At 44.2% G+C, this 20,517-nt stretch overlaps 1 pseudogene; it reads left to right on the top strand.

Moving 5' to 3' along the window:
* Positions 1–11,469, top strand: part of LOC148686000 (uncharacterized) — a 40,604-nt pseudogene extending 29,135 nt beyond the window's left edge.
* Positions 11,470–20,517: the final 9,048 nt, after the last annotated feature.

Genomic DNA, 20,517 nt, shown 5'->3' with positions numbered 1-20,517 from the left:
TGAGGAGAACATGAAAGTAAATATCAGGTATGCAAAGAAGGACCTGACCTTTGCATTCTTTTATCAGCTCTAAATTGATGTGAGATATATTTTCCTCTCCCACTACAGTATCAAGAAGGATGTATTTTACTAGAAAGATGAGAAAACTCTTGACTCCATTTCTTCTTCTTTCTGGTCAGCAACAAAGCAAATGGCAAATTCAAAGAAACAGAAAATGTTCCCGTCAGAGAACATGGTGAGATCTCTTTTAAGCTCATCCAGTGCTTGGAAGCTTGTTTTACAGGCCTATATAGTAATTTCCATTCACTTTTTCTCCCTCAGTATTGTGTAGTAGGGAATTACACTTGGCAGAGCTAGTTATATCTTGGCATTTTAAGGAAAAAAACCAAGAAACCAAAACCAAAACAAAACAATGGAATTTCATACAGAAACTGAAACTTGTTAAAAAGCCTTCCGAGACTGTCAGCTTTCATATCATAGAAAATGTTTCTGTCCCTGATGTTTTAAGGATTATTTGGAAACATGAATGCAGAAGGCGTATTCCAAATTCTTTGGTAAATAGAAATACTCTGGCCACCTTCCAGAGAAAGTAGTAGTTCCTACGTTCCACTGAAATCAATGGGAAAGGTTAGCTGCAATTAATTTAAGCTCCATTAATTTCAGTGGAACTTGAGTGCGGGTCAGGCAGTCTCAAGTAGCTGCCACTACGGATTGTGTTATTTATTTTACTTCCAAATTGTTAGAAGCTTGGATAATCAAATCAGGTAACTACTCCACAGCAGAAATATATGGCTTCATTATTGAGTTCTAACTCACAGAGTTCCAGGCTGCATCTGCACTACTGAGCAACAATCACTGTCTTAAAAAATTATATAAATTCAGTAGCTTTAAAAACAAAACAAAAAACACAACCTATTGTGAGATCAAGTTGTAAGAATCAACCTATAGCAGAGCTATAGGTTGCCAGTACAATACAGGGCCAGTACAATACATTTTGGCCCCTGAGGGAAAACAGAAAACAGTTTCCTGCCCCACCAGGGAAGAGTGAAAATCTAGATCAGGAATAATGGGGGAATAAATAAAGACACCAGGAACAAGAGTGGGAGGAGAATAGTGGCTCCACCTATTCGCCAGGGGTCTGCTATAGGTGTGGCATTGGTGGCGGGGGGGGGGGCTTCCAAGGAGGGGGCAGGTCTGGCCTCCAAGGAGAGGACCACAGCCATTGCTCTATTGTGGCAGTTGCAGCAGACAATGCATTTCTTGAAGGTCGGATCTGCTGCCCCTGTGGATCCTGCTACCTAGGTGGTCTCCTCACCTTGCCCAATAGATGTGCTGGCCCATTCAGTTATGATTAGGAGTGTGTCTGACAACAGTGCATAGAATAATATAGAGATGCAGGTTAGCAATAAAACATTGCTTTATTATATAGGATGAATATGGTAACAATACCAGGAGTCCTTCTCTCTGAAACAGAATCCCCTGTTTGGTTCCATCATTCCATTGTTCTTCCTTCCACTGGCTTTCTTTAATCCTGTATCCTACGCCCTTGGGCTTACTTCCCACTTGTTTGTCTCTCTCCAACCAATCCACCTTGGCCATTTGTTTCCGGGTGGCCGCGGGTGGTATCAGAGACCTCAACGGAGCGTTAAAACCCAGACACGCCCACTCACAAAACAGTAATATGAAGGCTCAGTATCAATCATGGGGGAAAACAAACAAAACATCTGACATGTTATGTCTTCTCAATATTCATAAAAGCAATGTATAAAATTATAATGGGATTTACCTTATCCATCCCAAGTTTTTAATGACTGAAAAGCTGAAGTGATTTATATCAATAGATGCAAATAGAACTGGACTAGCCCTTTCGGGGAAAAACAAAAGTGATTGTTGCTTTTAGGAAAATTTGAATCCTACTTACTATTCTGAAAAAAATATATTCAGCTGGTAGTTTCCCCTTAGACTCTTTGTTACATATGCTAAATACTTGTGGAATCTGCCTGCCGGTCAGCACTCTTATCTCCATATGCTATTGATTACATGGCAAAGAAGATTTCCTCCCAACAGGACTTTTCTGAATATGATTTAGCCATTGCACCTGTCACAATGGCTACTTGTACAGCATTCGGCTTCTTGGCTATATTTCTTCTGGAGTGCTGTTGAAATCATTTTTAATATGCCATAAAATGCCTAAAATGATATTAAGAAATATCAAGAATGCTTATACAACAAGAATCATTTGATAGATGCTATAGTAAAGAGAACATGAAAATGAATCCAGAGTCAAGACAACTTGGAAAGTGAAGGGGTTAATTGCTGCCTGTAAAATACATTTACACCTTCATCTGATACAAGGTTTATACATTGCAGCACAAGCAAGGAACTTAAAACTCAAGCTGCATTTTGTCCCAGACAATGGTGGCTGAACTTCCTTTGGATACCTGCTTTTTTTAAGAGCAAGGACGTCCTGGACACACTTTGGCTCACTGATATTAATTATGGGTGAAATTCAGTGTTGGACTCTTGTGGTCTCTGCAGAAGCATTCCAGCTTGCCAGGTGGAATGCTTGCTACTATTTCCCCTCTATGTTGTGTTCTGGGTGTTCTAACTCCTCAGAGACCATTTGGGGGACCACAGAGGGAGGGGGAGGAGAAAGGGGAAGTCTAATCATATAAGCAGAAGTCCTTCCATAGGGTTTCCACTGATGGGTCTGAGTAGGTGATCTGTGCACTTCAGCCATGGATCTCCTGTGATGTGAGTTTTACAGAAAATTTTGACTTGGAAAAACTTATGCAAATACAGGAATATTTTTTTTTAAAAAATGATTTTTTAATTGTTTTTGTATATTTACAACAGCAGAAAAGGAAAAAAATACATACATCAGATTGAAACATACAACTCTCAAATAAAATAAAGATTTTATACAATTTGTCAACCTATTTTTGTGTCTTATTTACTTCTTTTCTCTTTCCTGTTCGATATTCCACTCTTAGCTTTGTTCTCTTGAACTCGACTTCCTCCTCCCTCTCTGTTGGTTTTATTCTTCCAACTGTTCAATTTTAGTGCTTTGTTAATTCTAACCAGTCCCGTTTTACCATTCAAATCAAAGATAATTTTATGACCATGGTTACATGAATTCTTGTTGCATTTTATAATGATAACCTACTGGTGTTTTTGGTCTTACAATATTCTTTCAGGTGATCTACAAATTTTTCCCATTCTTTTTGAAACTTTTGTTCTTTTTGGTCTCTTATTCTTCCCGTTAGCCTTGCCAACTCTGAGTATTCTAACATTTTCTTCCTCCAGTCATCTATAGTTGGGATTTCAGATGTTCTCCACCTTTGGGCCAAAATAACTCTTGCGGCAGTGGTGGCATACATGAAGAGTTTGTGGTCCTCTTTTTTATATCTCTGCTCAATATTCCCAGTAACATTTCTTCAGGTTTTTTTGGGAAGGTGTATCGTAGTAACCTTTTCAGCTCGTTATATATTAGTTCCCAATAAACCTTAACCTTATCTCATAGCCACCACATATGGTAGAAATCTCCATCTTTGATTACAGGTAGGTAGCCGTGTTGGTCTGGGTCGAAGTAAAATAAAAAAATTCCTTCAGTAGCACCTTAAAGACCAACTAAGTTTTTCTTTTTGGTACTAGTGGAATTCAGCCCATTTAAAAATGGGCGCTAGAAGAAGCGGCCTGCCGGGTCGGCACCTAGCAGCGCTGCACGAAGCACCGGGGGACTGGTGGCGGGGAAGGCAGGCAAGCAGGCAGGCGCTTGCTCTCTTGCCTGCCTGCATTCCCCACCGCCTGTCACACGAAGATCAGCGGCCGCTGCTTGTCAACCCCGGCAAACAGCGCCCGCCGATCTTCGGCTCTGTCCCCCGATGCGCTACGGCTCAGGGAAGCAGGCAGCTTCCTGGGCTGTTGCCGTCTCCCCTGCCTGTTTCCCCAAACCAAAGCGCGTGGGGGAATGAGCCAAATTGCGGTGCGGGGGGGGGGGGCTTTTCGCCGTTTGTCTTCCCCCCAGGGGGAGGCAAACGGTGAAAAACCCCGCCGCGCCGCACTTCGGCTCGGGGACTGGCTTGGCGGTGGGGGGAAGAAGGAGAGGAATTTCTCCCCTTCTTCCCGCCACCGCCAAGCCAGTCCGCAGCGGGGGCTTTTCGCCGTTTGCCTTCCCCCCAGGGGGAGGCAAACGGCGAAAAGCACCCGCCGCGCCGCACTTCGACTCGGGGACTGGCTTGGCGCCGGCGGGAAAAAGGGGAGGAATTCCTCCCCTTCTTACCGCCGCCGCCAAGCCAAAGCCGGCTTCCCTCGGCGCCCGCTACCGCTTCGGCTTCCTTGGGGAAGGCAAGCAGGCGGGCTGTCTGCCTGCTTGCGTTCGCCGAGGAAGCGCCGTCCCATGCCGGCGGTGTGCGGCAAGGCTGCTGGGGGGGGGAGCGCTTCTCTCCCCCGCCGCCTCACCGCGCACCTCCAGCATGAGACTGGGCTTCGGAGCGGGGGTTGGCGGAGCGGCGGTTGTCTGTTGTCTGACAGAGGGGTTGGGGGGGGAGAGCGCGCGTCCAATCCCTGTGTCCGCTTGTCTCTCCGTCCAATCCCTGTGTGCCTGGCGCACATGCGTAGTACCCCAGGGACACACGGGACACACTTGGACGCAGGGACAACTTGGACTTTATATATATAGATGAGCTTTCGTGTGCATGCACACTTCTTCAGATGCACACGAAAGCTCATACCAAAATAAAAACTTAGTTGGTCTTTAAGGTGCTACTGAAGGAATTTTTTTATTTTACTTCGACCCAGACCAACACGGCTACCTACCTGTAACCAGAACTATGGAAGGCACCACATTGAGCCGCATGAAATGGAAGTCCATCCATCTTTGATGTTACATTTCCAGCATTTTTTGTTATTTGTCTTGTTAATCTTGGCTAATTTAACAGGCGTTAAGTGCCATCTAAACATCATTTTCATGGTGTTTTCTTTTAAAAGAGTGCATGCCGTAAATTTAATATGATAATTCCAGATTTATTTATTTTTTTAGTTTGCAATGGGAAATATTCTGATGCCTTAGAAAGCTAAAAACCTAAAATCCTTGACAGTCCCTTTCGAGATGTATTTGCAACTGACATCCATTCATTGTTACTAATAAATTTATGAAATGGTGGGGGTGGGGGAAAAATAAAGCACTGGGGAATTTTCTACTCCATATCACTGTGCACTTCACATTAGCTCATAAAAATGACCTTGGCCCTCACATTCTTTTAGTCCCAATTGCATACTGGGGCTTTGATCAAAGAGACACATCCTGTTTCCAATTGCAAAGCTTGCTCTGCTATGAACAAGTTCTTATTACTGATCTGCTATCTACTCTTTCTGTTCAAAAACATATCAAAATATATATTTAAATGCACAAGTTGTGGCTCAGTGAGCTCGGACCCTCTTTTGTACAAAAAGGACCCAGGCTCAGCATTCAGGCTATTTGAATGGAGGATATAGAGACTTAGGGCCTCTCAAGAGTTGGCTCTCAATCAGCAAGTGCCATCAGAAGAAAATTCACATGTCAAAATCAATACATCAGTGTCAAAGAAATCAATGTCAAAGAAATAAAAAGTCATGTCAAAAATTAAACACATAAACTATAAATAACTGAGACGGCACACTAAATGTAAACCAAGTGCAGATTAGATGCAACAAAATCCTTCACCTGCAGTCTGCTAGAAATCTCCCATTGCACAGATGCAAGGACCAATATAGGCACCCACGTATAATCCCTCTTTCATGTACTTAGCAATGTGGGGATGCAATACTGGAAAGGCAAGCAGTGATGGAGTAACCACAGGTGACTAGTACCAAGTGGGGCTGTATCTGTGTGTGCATGTAAACACCTTCCTTAAGTTCTGGGCACCACAGTTCAAGAAGGATACTGACAAGCTGGAATGTGTCCAGAAGAGGGCAACCAAAATGGTCAAAGGCCTGGAAACGATGCCTTATGAGGAACGGCTTAGAGAGCTGGGCATGTTTAGCCTGGAGAAGAGAAGGTTAAGGGGTGATATGATAGCCATGTTCAAATATATAAAAGGATGCCATATAGAGGAGGGAGAAAGGTTGTTTTCTGCTGCTCCAGAGAAGCGGACACGGAGCAATGGATTCAAACTACAAGAAAGAAGATTCCACCTAAACATTAAAAAGAACTTCCTGACAGTAAGAGCTGTTCGACAGTGGAATTCGCTGCCAAGGAGTGTGGTGGAGTCTCCTTCTTTGGAGGTCTTTAAGCAGAGGCTTGACAGCCATCTGTCAGGAAAGCTTTGATGGCGTTTCCTGCTTGGCAGAGGGTTGGACTGGATGGCCCTTGTGGTCTCTTCCAACTCTATGATTCTAAGATGCCCCACCCTGCAGATTCTTTGATGTTTGCCTGGCTTCCTGTCTGGTCAGAGATCTGCAAAATCACCTGTTGTTTGCCACCCCAGGATTCTTTGTGAGGGATATAAATTTAACAAACAAAAAACAAAAAACAAAAAAGGAAGAGGATGACAACATTCTCCACAGCACTTTGTAGAATGATACATAAGTACGGTAGCTGGAGGAGCATTATGGTTAGTTACCATTTGGTCTACCAAGCATCTTGTTGGGAGTGGGGATGAGGGAGTAGCCGAAAAAGGAATCTTAGGAGAAAGGAAACTGATCCTAAGGTGTGACCAGATGCTTTTAGGGATGCTGGTGAAATGGGCTTAGGCATGAAACTTGGGGGGCTTGTAAACACATCTCAAATGAGAAGCTCTGAAATTCTTCTTTAGTTCAGATCAAATCCAAGCCAGGTAAGAACTCCCAGCTCTATCCTTCCATCTTGGCCACCCTCCCGTATTCCAGAATACAAGCTCCTCTCAATTCCCCCTCATGCCCTTTCTTTATCTTGAACCTGTGACGTGAGCAGAGGCATGTGAGGAAAGAATATTTTTCTCTCCTCCATTTTGCTGGGCATCAGTGTGCTGGGATGTGAAAAATCTAGTTCCCGCAAGGGCAAAACCCTACTTCCTTTCTTCTAACCATGTGCCTTTGTTGCTCCTCCTGTTGCTTCAACTACAAGACAAATAAAGAGAAGGAAGAAGTGCATTTGGGTACCTAGGATTTGGCCAGACATGGCTTTTGCACAGGATAAGGGAGAAGGAGATGACCAGAATAATGTCTGATTTAATCCAATGTGAGCTTTGGATCACTAAGTCACCTGTGGTTGCTTTGCCTATGATCCTTGCAGCTCTTTCTCCCAGGAAGTGACATGTGTGTGTGTGATTTGGAAGCTAGGTTAAAAGAAAAGAAGTTTCACAGGTGACAGAGAAGGGAATGTTGGGTAAACAATATTGGCTTACCTCAGTGACAACAATAATTTGTTCTCAGATATGCTTAAAACAATGAGGTTACTGAACTGGGCTTGCTGTGGAGCACTTAAAGCCAGACACCTGACCTTTTAAATTGTTAAGCTAAACATGGCTTAGAAGTGGCAAAGGGTCACTTTGACCTCTGAACCCATTATGCTCTACCCTTTGCTAGGAAACACAAGCAGGGTTAGGAGCAAGGGGGCTTGCCTTAAATTGCATTGTTTGGGCTAAAAGTGTCACACAATGTTTTCTGGGTTCTTGGGTAGGTCATGAATTGCTATGGCTAATGATGAAGCAGCAGCAGCTGAGATACAGAATGAGGCCTTCATTCATATTCAGAGGCATCTCTGACCACACCATTTTTTGTTTCAGGAGAAGCTTGCATTTAGAAGAAAGCTATTTTCATGCCTGCCCATGCTACATAACAACCTGAAACTAAACAAGTCCAGCAATCCCAGAGTAGTTATAGGGTTTGCAGTGGCATAATTTCCCCAAAGGTTGGATTCAGTAGATAAACTTCATTACCTCCTCTGCAAACTCTGCTTCCCAGTGCTTTTCTTCTAGGAAAAAAAAAGGTGCCGGTACTGTGTACCCTTGAATACCCCCAGAAAAACAACAACCTTGCTGTTTACTATCACTCTGATTGTACAACAAAAGTCTGTGGCTTGAATATTCAAAAGCTCATACACCACTATTTGTGAGTTAGTTTTGCCTGCAGGAAAATGTCTTTTGAATATTTTGAATATTTTTCTCCAGTTTGAACAATCATGGCTGTATGAGTCTGATCAAATGTTGCACCATCCGTACACTATGACTACAGGAGATTATGGGCTCATCTTGCCGAGTATCAAGGAAAGGGATTATTACATAAGTAGCTGTGGCACCGAGACAAAACAGAAACCAACAGAAGTTATGGAGGTAGACCTGTCTCCCTTTCTGCTCTAGATATAATCTCGGGACTATTTGCACACCGTGAAACATAGTCCTCTGCAGATTTGAGAGCATAAACTAGACTAAGGATGGGCTCCCAAATTGCACCTGTAGGTTATGTCCCTCAATGATAATGTCATTGCTTCATGCCAGGGCCTGGAGACCAGACATTGTAATGGCCTGTTTGCCACTCTGCTTTTCATGTTACTTGTGGAAGCAACAAGTGTGGACCCATTCACCACACCAGATGATGTCACAAAGTTACAGGCTCTGGCTGCACCAAGAAGATGCAGATTCATACAGGGTCCAAGAAGTTATAACAGGCTTTATGCTGCAAATAAAGTGGTCTCTTCCCATAACATCTATGATCAGCATATGTGGGAGATGGTAGAGAGTGTTCCATTTGCAACCTGAATATCAGATTGGAGCCTGGGCACTGGTGGTGGTGGTGTCCTGTATAAGATCCAGAATGGATCTGTGAGAACAGACTTGGATATTTGGTTTCTCCACCTACGTTTTGGAGTCTGCTGCTATTATCCGGACTGAAAGAACATGTGAATAATTGCTGAATGTGAGATAGGTTCTCACACTACTCAAACTTCCATTTCCTCATATTCTGACCTTTTGGTTACTTTTAGCCCCAAGATACATCTGGACCTACATTTCTGGTGGAGAGGAGAATGTCAAGAAGAAAATAACTCAGTGTGATGGACTAAAATAAATACAGACACCTCTACGCTAATATGCTATTGTCCCCTGTTCTGTCTGAAGGAACCCATAGCAAAAACACAAGAACCAAAGCCAGTGTGGTGTAGTGGTTAAGAGCGGTAGACTCGTAATCTGGGGAGCCGGGTTCGCGTCTCCGCTCCTCCACATGCAGCTGCTGGGTGACCTTGGGCTAGTCCCACTTCTTTGAAGTCTCTCAGCCCCACCCACCTCACAGGGTGTCTGTTGTGGGGGAGGAGGGAAAAGGAGATTGTTAGCCGCTTTGAGACTCCTTCGGGTAGTGATAAAGTGGGATATCAAATCCAAACTCCTCCTCCTCCTCTTCTTCTTCTTCTTCTTCTTCTTCTTCTTCTTCTTCTTCTTCTTCTTCTTCTTCTTCTTCTTCTTCTCTTCTATATATTTTTTTACTAAGAAAAAATTGTATAGTTCCCCACCTTCTTGTTTCTTCAAAAAATGCATTGTCTTGTGCATGATTTAGTTTGTCATTCTGTGCAGTTCACTACACCTAAGATTTCAACAGAGACCATCTAACCACTCTGGTAATGTGCATTTTCTTGTATGTTCTTGCTAAGTCTGCTGTAGTAAATATGGTAAGTCTGAGGTCTGCAAAGACCTCATAAAACCACTGTGTGCAGCTCAGGTTTCATGAACACCTGCCTATTGTAGCTAACAGCTCCATTGGTGGCAGTAATGGCTCCAGGTTGCATATCCATGAGGATTTGGAACATTTGTAGCAGTCACAGGGCACACGGCAGGAATCTCCCTTTACAGTTGCCCTGTACAAGGAAAAAACTTCAGGACACCATTTATATCTATATAGTTCTTCTCAGCAGAAGCATTCACAGTCTCCCTCCAACTGAAACAGAATATTGGATCCTTCAAGATACCTTCCTGCTTAGAATACAATGATCTTTTCTTATCATATGCACATATTGAACAAAAAGGTTTTTTTTTTTTAAGTATCTGAAGAATTCTGATGTCTGCGCCCAAAAGCTTTTGTATTTTCACTGACTCTTGCTGGATTTCAAATGCCAGCTGCAGTATCTTAGACTTTACAACATTTCCTGATTTTCCGTGTTAGATTTCTGAGATGGAATACAAGGAACTGTAATGGAAGGGGGTGATGGGGGCACCCCATATTCTTCACGCCCCACATAAAAAACAACAGCACTTTGAGTTTTAAAAATGTTATGGAGTCCTACAAGAAATCCCACCATAGCGATTTAATTCTCATCTTTTAAGAGTGCGGCTTGGCATAAAACACACTGGGAAACTTGGCTTGTTTTGATTTTAATCTTTAAATCCAGCTATCTGTAAATCTATCTTTAAATGTTTAAAGAGACCCTGTAATGTGTTCCCATAAACTCTGTTCCTGCATTCGTTCACCTCCTAAGCTTTACTAGCTCAAAGACAGAATATGCTATGGGGTCCAGTGAGAGGCAGCAATAGATGGAAGGAATACTGGAAATTTGAGTTAATAATGAGTGTCTGGAGGAGTGAGAGATGAGCGTCAATCCCATTTCCTTTATTTGAATGAATGTGGTGATGAGACACAGTGCTCTTTCACTGACCTTGACTCTTATCGTCCTGGGGTTGATGTGACCTACCTTCTCTCTAGGCATAATAGCTTTGCATTCTATCAGGCACCATTTTCTCTCTCTTTTATATTACTTTAATGACCAGAGTGAGTATGCAAATGGCAAGAGAAAATAACTGACCTGAATGGGAAATGAAATGTACCGTATAAGGTACGTAATACTTTCTGCTTGAAGCCCTGGACTGACTGGGCTCCCTTCTGCCCAGGATGCAGGGAGTGGTGTTGGCGTAGGGTATGGGTTGTCCCCCTCACTGAATCCAGATCAACATGTAACATACAAATATCTGCAAACAAATCATGTGCAAAAATGTGTATCTTTGTCTAATGAAAATATTCTGTGAGAATTTTTTCCTTAGGCATGTCATCTTGCTTTTTCACCTGTTCTCATGCCACAATTATTTCCTGATGTAAATACATATCCTCTGAAATTTAAACATTTTGTCGTAGTGAATTCTACTTCCTTGGTCTGCCTCGAGTTTGTTTTAGTTTCAGTAAATTGTACTTCAACCTGCATCCTACCTGAAGGTTGTTGCTGTGGACTCAACTAGATTTCCTTTTGCACTGCACTTTCCAGACCCAGGTCTGCATTTTCTACGTCCATGTCCGAGCATCCTCCTCCTCCTCCTCTTCCTCCTCCTCCTCTTCCTCCTCTTCCTCCTCCTGAAGGAAACCTGCTGTTTACTACCGTACTGAATTGGAACAAATGGCAATCTGCGTAAACCTCATTGCTGTTTGTTCAGATTCAGCAGTAACCAGCAGATTTTCCAAGGGAAACACCACCTGAACACAGACCTAGAAAAGGCAGACCTGTGCCTAAGAAGTGCAGTAAAGAAGGAAGTCTGAATGAGCCCTGAGGGTTTTACTCCGAAACAGCTCAGTCTGTAGAGCTTGAGACTCTTAATCTCAGGATTGTAGGTTCAAGCCCCACGTTGGGCAAAAGATTCTTGCATTGCAGCAGGTTGGACTATAGATGCCCTTGTGTTCCCTTCCAACTCGGCAATTCTATGTTCTTGTTTTTAATACATTTTAAAACAAACTTTTACTTCACTACACTAAGGTTTTCTTTGCATTTGTTAGAATTCATTGTTTTTCTTTTAATTGTAAAACATGAGATGGGCTTTAGGGCTAGAGTTATTCCTTTTTATGTATTTTTTTTCTTTTTTCTTTTTTCTGTATAATTTCTCTTTTTCTGAAATAAAAAAACGCTTTTGTTTAGACAAGCCCCCCCCCAAAGGGCTAGAGTTATTAACACTCAGTTTCTGCCTCTCTGTAGTGCACAAATACTAAGGTGTTGCAGTCAAATGCAGCCACCTACCTATTTGTACTTCCTTATTTGCATGGTGTCAACAGTAAGAAGGTTTTAAGGCTTTTCCAGATGACCCGTTTATTGAGCATTCATCCTGATTTGGTTGTCCAAAGCTTATGTAGTGGTCAGACCTTGTCCAGTCTTTAAGGAGCATTCATTCTGCTTTTATTCCCCTGCAGTTTTTTCTGCAGTGTGTTGATACATTTGTTCATGTTGTTTGTGACAAGGAGTATTCATTCTGATTTGCTTTCCAGTCCATTTCCCTGTCACTTTCCTAACCACGAAAAAGTCATTTTGTTTAGTTGCAACGGAGCATTTTAATCCACTTTAATAGCACAAACCTAAATTTCCTACATGCACTTGAATGCCTCCTGCAAACTAGTGACAGTCTGGAGGCACAGTTAATCAATCACCGAGAGCTGCATATCAGTCATCGACTACAGCAAATGGGATAACATGTGTCTCAAAGTCAAGCCCCCAACGAAATAATAGAAATGAACGAGGCCCTGAGGTTCTGTTGTGTTAGCAGTCATTATTCATTAACCTGCTGTATGCTCTTCAGTCTTTTATCCAACATGTATTTTGAGGAAAAGGGGAAAAGTAAATTCAAAGGTAAAGGTAAAGGACCCCTGTCAGTCAAGTCCAGTCACAAACGATGCTGGGGTTGCGGCGCTCATCTTGCTTTACTGGCCGAGGGAGCCTACGTTTGTCCACAGACAGTTTTCCCGGGTCATGTAGCCAGCATGACTAAGCCACTTCTGGTGAAACCAGAGCAGCGCATGGAAACGCCGTTTACCTTCCCGCCAGAGCGGTACCTATTTATCTACTTGCACTTTGACGACAGAGCGACGGGAGCTCACCCCATTGCGGGGATTCGAACCGCCAAACTTCCAATCGGCAAATCCTAGGCCAGGTCCCCAAACTAAGGCCCGGGGGCCGGATGCGGCCCAATCACCTTCTAAATCCGGCCTATGGACAGTCTGGGAATCAGCATGTTTTTACATGAGTAGAATGTGTCCTTTTATTTAAAATGCATCTCTGGGTTTATATGTGGGGCATAGGAATTTGTTCATATTTTCCCCCCAAAATATAGTCCGGCCCCCCACAAGGTGTGAGGGACAGTGGACCAGCCCCCTGCTGAAAAAGTTTGCTGACCCCTGTCCTAGGCTCATTGGTTTAGACCACAGTGCCACCCGTGTCCCTTAAGAAAGGTTGTTGTTGTTTAGTCATTTAGTGACCTCTTCGTGACCCCATGGACCAGAGCACGCCAGGCACTCCTGTCTTCCACTGCCTCCTGCAGTTTGGTCAGACTCATGTTGGTAGCTTCGAGAATACTGTCCAACCATCTTGTCATCTGTTGTCCCCTTCTCCTTGTGCCCTCAATCTTTCCCAACATCAGGGTCTTTTCCAGGGAGTCTTCTCTTCTTGTGAGGTGGCCAAAGTATTGGAGCCTCAGCTTCAGGATCTGTTCTTCCAGTGAGCACTCAGGGCTGATTTCCTTAAGAATGGATAGGTTTGATCTTCTTGCAGTCCATGGGACTCTCAAGAGTCTCCTCCAGCACCATAATTCAAAAGCATCAATTCTTTGGCGATCAGCCTTCTTTACGGTCCAGCTCTCACTTCCATACATCACTACTGGGAAAACCATAGCTTTAACTATACGGACCTTTGTCGGCAAGGTGATGTCTCTGCTTTTTAAGATGCTGTCTAGGTTTGTCATTGCTTTTCTCCCAAGAAGCAGGCGTCTTTTAATTTTGTGACTGCTGTCACCATCTGCAGTGATCATGGAACCCAAGAAAGTAAATTCTCCATTTCTTCCCCTTCTATTTGCCAGGAGGTGATGGGACCAGTGGCCATGATCTTAGTTTTTTTGATGTTGAACTTCAGACCACATTTTGTGCTCTCCTCTTTCACCCTCATTAAAAGGTTCTTTAATTCCTCCTCACTTTCTGCCATCAAGGTTGTGTCATCTGCATATCTGAGGTTGTTGATATTTCTTCTGGCAATCTTAATCCGGCTTGGGATTCATCGAGTCCAGCCTTTCACATGATGAATTCTGCATGTAAGTTAAATAAGCAGAGAGACAATATACAGCCATGTCATACTCCTTTCCCAATTTTGAACCAATCAGTTGTTCCATGTGCAGTTCTAACTGTAGCTTCTTGTCCCACATAGAGATTTCTCAGGAGACAGATGAGGTGACCAGGCACTCCTATTTCTTTAAGAGCTTGACATAGTTTGCTGTGGTCGACACAGTCAAAGGCTTTTGCATAGTCAATGAAACAGAAGTAGATGTTTTTCTGGAACTCTCTAGCTTTCTCCATAATCCAGCACATGTTTGCAATTTGGTCTCTGGTTCCTCTGCCCCTTTGAAATTCAGCTTGCACTTCTGGGAGTTCTCGGTCCACATACTGCTTAAACCTGCGTTGTAGAATTTTAAGCATAACCTTGCTAGCGTGTGAAATGAACGCAATTGTGTGGTAGTTGGAGCATTCTTTGGCACTGCCCTTCTTTGGGATTGGGATGTAGACTGATCTTCTCCAATCCTCTGGCCACTGCTGAGTTTTCCAGCTTCTCTGAGTTATTCAGGCCCCTTTGCCATGACAAGGCACTGATCCATGAAGGAGCTTAAGAAAGGCAACAGATTTTAAATGTGCAGTGGTATGGAAGTGTGTTCACCTGAATATACTAAGAAGGCCCTTTCATATATTATTAGTCACATGGGAATGTTGAGGCGAGAGAGTGTGAGGGCTACTGCTTATGGAGACATAGTGGGCAAAGCATGTATTTATTCTTTACATTTCATGTACAAGCATAACGACTGACTAGAATTTTAGACTCAATGCCAACTTGGGACCCACTGCACAAAGAACACAGATAAGAACACTGAGTGCCTTATTAGAGAATATAACTGTCTCCTCTCTGCCTTTACTTTCCACAAACAACAGACACACCTTCACTTGACCTCCCTTTGTGGTCATTCCACTAAGCTTTGCTCCATTTATGTCCCATGACCTCTTGAAACTGTCCTTGCATTTACAGTTGTGTCACATCAACAGGCCTGTAATGAAATCTTTTGGGGGAAGTGCATCCATTTCTCTTGTAACGTACACCCTCAGATACTTAGCCTTTGGGTGGAAATAAATAAATAAAGCTATAAATAGAAGGGAAATGTTGTTAAAGAAAGAGCAGAAGATTGATTTTGGAAAGCAAAACTCAACTATGCAGCCTACGGGGAGATACTAACTACCATACAGAGGGCAATTCACCAGCGATAAGGAGAAATAAAGGGAAGGTCTTTGGGGTTGTAAAAGCATATGAAAAAAGAAAAGGTGTTTCTGTGTAGAAGTTTGTGGCCCTGCCATTAGGCAGAGTGATTCAGCTGCCTCAGGCAGATGGTTTGGGCCATCATGGAAAGGCAGCAAATAGTTGTTAAAGTTATTATTGTTGCATTTTTAATGCCAGAGAGAGGTGGTTTGTGAGATCATCTGCCTCCAGAACCTGACTGGCTTTGGATACTGTGCCCATCCTTGAACAGGGCTGTGAATCATTTGCTGCCCTGGTTCGCAGAACAACCAAAACAGCAAGCAGAAGGAGATGGGGCAACTCTCCTATGAGGTAAAGTTGCAGCATTTGAGGCTTTTTAGTTTTGAGAGGAGTTGAGTAACAGGTGCCATGAGAGACATTTATAAGATTATGCATAGCATTGAGAAAGTGGATAGAGAGAGGTCCCTCCCCACTCCCATAACAGCAGAACAGTGAAACTGTATGTTGTAAGATCCAGGACAGAGATACGAAAGTACTTATTCACACAGCCAGTGCTTTTCTTCTAGAAAAAAATGGTGCCGGTTCTCACCATGAAGTTGTTACAGTAAATGCCACATTTTTAACCACTGATTTTCTTCTACAAAGAATGGTGCTGGTATTGCACCCCCTTCAGTACCCCCAGAAAAAGAAGCACTGCACACAGCAAACAGTTAAACGATGGAAATCGCTCCCACTGGAGATGGTGATGGCCACCAACTTGGGACTCAGCTACATTAGTAAAAAAAACAACAACAGCAATTTGAATGCATTACAAACACGCAACACCAGATGGCCCAAGAGAGCAGGAAATTTTAAAACACAATTTTCCATAGGGATTTTTTTCTTCTGTTAAAATGGTATAATTTCTGACTTATTTATAGTGTTTTTCTCTCCCTCCCTCCTGTGTTTAGATCCACCTTTGGATGGCTTAAAAATAGGATTAGACAACTTCAAGGAGTACAAGATTATCAATGGTTCCCAGTCATGGTGCCCCTGCTCTGCCTCCATGGTTTGTGGGCTTCCTACAAGCATCTGATTAGCCACTGTGAGAACAGGAAAATTTGTGTTAAATTCTTGCTTTAGGGGATGTTTTTCATCGTCTGGAATGGATTAATCCACTTTCCATTACTTTCAATGGGAATGTTCACTTCAGGTTAAGTACGCTTCAGTAAAGTATGGACTTTCGTAACCAATTAAGTACTTAAACTGAGGTACCACTGTATTGTTGATAACAGCAGTGCTCTTAGCTTCAGATATTGCTTCACATTTGGTTGCCCAAATGAGGCTCTTTTGAATCTCAAGCTTGCTTGGCTGAAAAATAGCTGAAATGAATCTCTTTAATGCTGTGCATGTGAGTACATTTGGAATTTTGAGAAAGTACTCTGGGCACTAGTCACAAAATGGCTAACTTGAAAGCATTTGTTGTTGTTTAGTCGTTTAGTCGTGTCCGACTCTTCATTCCCCAGGAACTTGAAAGCATGGCGTAACACAAAATGGCTGCCATTGGGCTGCACTTTGCACTTCTTCTCAGTGTCCTAGTGGTATCGGTGGCAATGTGAGTCAGTGGGCAAAGACAGGTAGCTAATATTTGGTTATGTTGTTGCAATGGCAAACAGGAACATGAATCAAAGAAAGGGGACAAATGGCATGCGTGCAACTTCTTTTAGTGCTTCAAGAATTCTTGGGTTGTAGGTTAAAAATTTCTAGCGGTAGCTAGGAATATATGCAGGGTTCCAGAGTCCAAGCTGTGTTTACTATTATAATATCAGATTCCAAAATTGATTGTGGGGTAATTGGTTCTTTGGTCTTATTTAAACGTAAGTAAATGGGGGAACACTGCACACTGCTATATTATTCGAAACTGGCTTGCTTATTTCAGCCTCCATCTATCATGTTTGACATTCACAAACACGCTGATTTTTTCCTCCTCCTCTGCTTTCATGTCTCCCATACAGATTACATTTAAATAGAATATTTCCTTCATTCTTACTGGCATGTGCAGCCTTAGGAGCTCACAGTACAGCCTTATGTGTGTTTACTTGCAAGTAAATGCTGCTGTGTTTAATTAGACCTATTCATACTTACTGTGAATTTAGCCCTGTTTGCTCTTGGGTTGAAGAAACTCTCTCTCTCTCTCTCTCTCTCTCTCTCTCTCTCTCTCTCTCTCTCTATATATATATATATATATATTAAAGAGAGGTCTACATAAGGAAGGGAAAGTGATGTTCCCTTATGTCTTTGGCTTAAGCAACGAGTCTTCAACTATTTAGAGCCTGGGGATTGTTTACATTTGTAAATCTAATAAACTGTCATGGTTACCAAATAATGCTTATTTCACAGAATAAAAATGAACCCTCATGTGTGCTGGGTTCAGTCCACTATCCAGAGGCTAACTGTGGATGGGCAACTTCAATGTTCCTGTACACATTTCTTATTATCTTTATCTTTAACCTGGATTTAGATCAGACTAACAAGAGAAGATAATTTTGGTTCAGTTAATACTTAAAACCAGTTTTATCAAATTCACACTTTCCGAAACAATTTGAGAACTGAAACACAGCCATCTTTTAAAATTTGCACCAATCCAAAATTCGCCATGCAGTTCTCCAAGCAAATAATGTTTACAAAAATACCATACATAGATTAGAGGGAAGTGTGCTTAAAAATGAACATATTGATAAAGATAACACAGAAATGTGTTAGGTGCCATTTGCGTGAAGAAGCGGAATGATTTTCATGAAGAGTTTTCACAAAGGAAATTTGCAGGTTGCTGCAGAAATATGGAGATTGGAAAAATGACAACCCGAGAGGGCTGAAATGGACAGACCCTTCTATTGCTAGATCAGACAGCCCTTCATAAAATAGGACACACAAGCATGCTGTCTCAGTGGCGGAGGAAGCTGCTGGGGTACCCGGAGCGGCAAATATGATGCGCACCTGGGGGCCAGCTGATCCGCCCATGAAGGCGGAGCAATCCGCCCAGGGGGTGGGGCGATCTGCCCAAGGCGGTGCACCGATCCTCCTGGGGGTGCCAGCGCTGCACACTGATCGCGCAAATACGCGTTTGAGGACGTTTGGCGTTCGGATGCTTGATGGAGAACCAGTGCCGCCCGTTTCCTTGCTGCCCCCACCCCCTGCTTCCCTCCCTGCTCGGAGCAGCCTCAATAATTGTCCTTGCCTTAGCCCCAGTTTCCGTTACCCCTTGAAACCTACGCTGCCTCTGGGCCACGCCACCTCACCCCCTCTTCTCCTCAGGAGCCCAGTTGACAGCGCCTCGTGGCAACGACCCTCCGAGCTGGCAAAGGCAGGTGGCAGCTGCTCCATCCGACACCTATTTGCCGTCTGGGAAAGGGAGTTCCCCTTCTCCGCCTCCTCTTCTCTCTCTTTTGTCACCTCACACACCAATCCCAGCTTCCTTTCTCAGACCCTCCTATGGCTTGTTGCCATGGGGAGAGGGGAAGGCAGCAAACGGCTCTCCTTTCCCTCTCTGCGGCTCTCCCTCCATCTGAAAGGCGCTGTGTAAATGAACAGTGCCCGTCTGCCTCTCCTGCCTCCCCTCCACCCCACTCGCTCCCTCAGTCTCTCTCTCTCCCTCCCTCCCCTGCCTCCCTCTCTGCCAGCCACTCTCTCTGCTCAGCAGCTCTATTAGAAGGTCTTGTGTGTCAGGAGTATGGGCAGGAGTCAAGCTCTGGGGCCTGTAGTGCTTTGCAGGACTGGGGCCTGCCTCAGCTTGTGCTGGAGAAGCAGGGAGTGGCCACTCAGGTGAGGCCTCAGCTTGTGCTGGAGAGGCAAGGAGTGACCACTCAGGTGAGACCACTTGATATCTCACTGCACCTGCTGGCAGGAGCTGGGAGGGATAAAAGCTCAGCATTTCCCTTCAGCTCTTTGCCACAGCAACGCTATCCCTGCCTGGTTGCAGCTGGCCTCTTGCTCCTTGCTCCTTGGACCCTCGCCTTTGCCGACACCTTGATCCTCGACCCTTGGACCTCTGCCTTGCTGACGCCTTGCTCCTTGACTCCCAGACCTTCGCCTCTGCCTTGTTCCTTGACACTGCGACTGCCTGCTGCTGGACCCTCAGCCCTGCACCTGTTCCTGCTTCTACACCACCATCTTGCCTCTGGTCCTGATGTCCTCAGCCAGGGCTTCAACCGCCCGTCGACCGGACCGTGACAGTGTGGCACAGGAAACGGGACTGACAGCAGGCAGCGCGAGCCGAGCATGGGCAAAAGCTCCTCGGGAAAGCCGTCTCTCCCGCGTCGGCTCCCCGCCTCCCCTCCCCACTCCTTGGATGCCCTCCACTGATTGGCCAGTGGGACAAAAGTTTCTTGGGAGACAGTGGAGCGGCAATGTGAGGGGCAGAACTGTCCCATTTAGGGATGCCGGACTGTGTGCATGCTGCAGGTGGCAGCAGGTTGGAGAGCACCGCACAGGCAGGCGGGGCTGGCTTGAGCAACGGGCAGCAAGGTTGCCCGTACGGCCGCTCCGCACACCCTCGGCCGCTCAACATCTGGGGGGAAGGCAGCGGGCCATCTTGTCACCCTCCCCCAGCTGGCACCCGGGGCGAACCGCCCCCCCACCCCCCTTCGTACGCCACTGTCCTGTCTTACCTTTTCCCTCTATCTGGCCATGTGGATCTGAACCAAAGAAAGAGGGCAGGCAGGGACAAAGAGGGTTAATTGCAAATAGGAGGAGGGCACTGAAGACGTCATCCCCCAAAGTCCTCCAAAGCTGGCACCAGTAGTCTTCACAATAGAGAGGACTTTTGTAAAGGTGGCACCAGACAGCGACAGTGTGAGGAAAGTGTTATGATCTAGTGGAGGTGCGGTGGGTGGGTGAGGAGAGAGAGAGAGAGAGAGAGAGAGAGAGAGAGAGAGAGAGAGAGAAGGGTTTTAAAATAAAAGACAAGGTTTTAAAATAAAAAAGACTCTTATCCTCTGTTTGCTTTCCCTTTTTTCTTGCCTTTGCAAAGAGAGTGTAAAATGCCATCCTACTAATATTGCAGCATTCTGTGGTATCCTTGACTCAGAGTGTAAACTGACACATGGGCAGGAAGCTGGCAGAAAATGGGTTCTTGAGCATAAATTATACCACATCCTTGATCCGTATGACCTTGGAATCACTGCTAAAATTAAGCCCAAAGACTTTCTTGCCACTTGTGCCTGCCTGCTTGCATCCAGTCAAATTTAGCTTGAAGGATCTGAATTTGAGCTTACATTGGTATGTTAATGCATCACCTAAAGGCATACAGCCCTGGGCTATAATTTGACTCTTTTATGTAT

The sequence above is a fragment of the Zootoca vivipara genome, chromosome 4, assembly GCF_965207765.1.
Source record: "Zootoca vivipara chromosome 4, rZooViv2.hap1.1, whole genome shotgun sequence".
Lineage (NCBI taxonomy): Eukaryota > Metazoa > Chordata > Lepidosauria > Squamata > Lacertidae > Zootoca > Zootoca vivipara.
The sequence above is the reverse complement of the archived record's forward strand: the minus strand, read 5'-3'. Positions and strand labels throughout refer to the sequence as shown.